Source organism: Austrofundulus limnaeus, unplaced genomic scaffold (assembly GCF_001266775.1).
Source record: "Austrofundulus limnaeus strain Quisiro unplaced genomic scaffold, Austrofundulus_limnaeus-1.0 Scaffold721, whole genome shotgun sequence".
Taxonomy (NCBI): Eukaryota; Metazoa; Chordata; class Actinopteri; order Cyprinodontiformes; family Rivulidae; genus Austrofundulus; species Austrofundulus limnaeus.
This window is the reverse complement of record NW_013953123.1, coordinates 195229-198197: the sequence shown is the minus strand read 5'-3', so window position 1 is coordinate 198197 and position 2969 is coordinate 195229. Positions and strand designations below refer to the sequence as shown.

General features: G+C 41.8%; 1 protein-coding gene across 3 annotated transcripts in view; it reads right to left on the bottom strand.

The window, feature by feature from the left end:
• The window catches only part of hipk1a (homeodomain interacting protein kinase 1a), a 39036-nt gene that overhangs the window by 28159 nt on the left and 7908 nt on the right, over positions 1-2969 (bottom strand). The gene's annotated exons all lie outside the window — the stretch shown is intronic.

The window sequence follows — 2969 nt, the reverse complement described above, 5'->3', positions numbered from 1 at the left end:
TGCGTAGCCTCGTCTGACATAACTGCGCGTTGCGTAGCCTCGTCTGACGTAACTGCGCGTTGCGTAGCCTCGTCTGACGTAACTGCGCGTTGCGTAGCCTCGTCTGACGTAACCGAGCGTTGCGTAGCCTCGTCTGATATAATCGCGTGTTGCGTAGACTTGTCTGACGTAATCGCGTGTTGCGTAGACTCGTCTGACGTAATCGCGCGTTGCGTAGCCTCGTCTGACTTAACTGTGCGTTGCGTAGCCTCGTCTGACTTAACTGCGCGTTGCGTAGCCTCGTCTGATGTAACTGCGCGTTGCGTAGCCTCGTCTGACGTAACCGCGCGTTGCGTAGCCTCGTCTGACGTAACCGCGCGTTGCGTAGCCTCGTCTGACATAATCACGCGTTGCGTAGCCTCGTCTGACGTAATCACGCGTTACATAATAACGCGTTGCATAGCCTCGTCTGACATAATCACGCGTTGCGTAGCCTCGTCTGACGTAATCGCGCGTTGCGTAGCCTCGTTTATTCGCAAACAGTCGAGAGGGAAACTAGATGGAAACAGTCTAGTTTTGAATTTTTATTTATTTAATTTTTTTGCAAATTTTGAAAAGTTCGATAAAAATTCACGCTACGACTGGATGGAAACACGAACCCACAACCAATTCCTCGACAATTTCTCCCATCACATTCGTGCCCTGCCTGATTTCACTTCTTGGAGTTTGAGCCTGGATCAGCCCACACGTCTGATGCCAGAAGATCCCATTATGAACAAATTTACACGTCGGATTCCTGGAGCTACATGAAAGTTGTGGAAAACGGTTCTGCATGTGTGCAACAAAGTGGTGGAAGGTGGATGAAAAATGTTGCTTCTACAGCAAAATGTTCAGAGAACGGCTCAGACAGCCAGAAACCAAGGGAGAGGCTGTTGCTTCTACATCTGTTACAAAGTGCTGAAATGAACGAGCTTAAAACAACAGAAAGAAATGAACATAATTACATATTTGTTGTAGCTTTTGCTTAAAAAAACACTACAAACATCACTGTAATAACTTGAAACTGGTCAAAGTAATAAAAAATGTTGCAGAAATAAACTGTTTCATGTTCAAAATATTCTAAAAATATTTGATTTGATGGATGTTTGTCCAAGAGAAGACTGAAGATCTGTCCACAGGGACATGTGAGACTCAGGAAGCTGAGGACAGAGTATCTCTAGCTGCGTTTCCATTGCAAATGTGCGCAAAACTTTGTCGATATTCTGTTAAAGTCGAAAAAACAGTTTCGCAACTGCTGTGTTTCCATTGAGTAAGAAATGTTATTAAAGTCACGTGAATACGTTCGTTCTCATGATAAGTCATTACAAACATGGCAGCGATGGATGTAAACACATAGCRTGTTGCTACCACGACACTAGCGCTCATCATCAGAGGAGACGTCGGCGTCTTTTATCGAGGCTTTCCAGAGACAAGTCCCTACTTGGGAGCGGCTACGTATGCTGTGTTTTTAGGAAGTTGTAGTCGGTGAGTTTACTATTTTTTAATACTACTTCTGTGATATTACTACTACTTCTACTTCCTGTTACCTTCTTCGTCATCGTCTTTTTCACCAGTAAAAACAGCCGGTTGTTGATCACGTGACTCCCGTGATGTGAAAAAAGTGTTTCCATTGCAGTTTGCGAAAAACACAAATTTCGATACGACCGAAAAACCACCTCATCCTAGCGCAAAAACATTTTGTCGGAAAACGTTTTATTTTTTTCGAAACTGACATGTTTCCATTGAGCAAATTTATTTTTGAAATTCTAATTTGAGCGTTTTCATGGTCAATGGAAACGCAGCTTCTAGTATGAGCTTGATGTTCCTGTCACCACAGCCGCTCAGATTATTCAGAATGTCCACAGGACTGGAGACAACCTCCCTGGATGTGTCCACAAGAGGACAACTAAAGAGACAAATAATATACGAACGGTCCACCAAAGAGTCCAGAACAACTTCCACAGAGATTAAAGGTGAACTCCAAGGTCATAGGTGTCAAACCACACCATCAATCTGGGACTAAGTGGACTTCAGACAAAAGAGGAGGACACTGAATCATAAAAAAATCTGACTGGAATTTCTCTAACTGCATATTGACAAACCACAACACCTCTGACACAATGGGCCTCATGCAAGAACATGTTCGTATTCTTCTCTTAAATTTCTCGTACTTTTTTTCGTATGAAGGGTTCGTACGAACATCAGTCAGATTCAACAAACTCTTTTATCTTCAGGAAGTGTGTAAATGAGCTGCGTAAACTGATGAATGTGTATCAGCTGCTCGTGTACAAGGAGAGGAGATTAGCATAATTACCACCCCAAAAACACCATATAATGCTATGTTTCCTGCCTCAGATACCAGGAAGTGTCCATTCATAAATGAATTATAAATAAGTTTTTGAAACGAATTTGAAAATGAAGGACTGATTTTCATTGGCTGATTTTTAGTCTTTTTTCTTCATTATTTCACATTTGTGTGTTTTTCTCTCTTCAACAAATGGGCCCAAACACTAGACATGGGTTTTTACRATGTAAAAACAAGTGTGCATTGCCATGTAGCATGGCTTTGCCTGCAGCATTGGACTGTCAGAATGAACTTTGACCAAGTTCAAATGTATTTTCTATACCAGCTTGTGTCTGTCACATCAGCAGGTGTTTGTAATTAAGGTAATTGAGTGACAATATGAAGTTGGAGGAGATTTTTTGTTGACGTGCACACTGATTAGTGTCTGTTGTGTGTCTCCCTGTGTGGGTCAGCAGGTGACAGAGAAATACAAAAAATAAAAGTCTGACTGCACTGCTGCAAAGAGGAAAACTACATAAATCATAACATTTATCCCTGAGGGTTACAGTGATTTGTTGGGATTTGATATTAAATAAGTTTTAATCAGTGTGCATTGCCAATGCAATGCACACTATTGTGATTTGTTTCCCATCCAAGTCATCTCAAC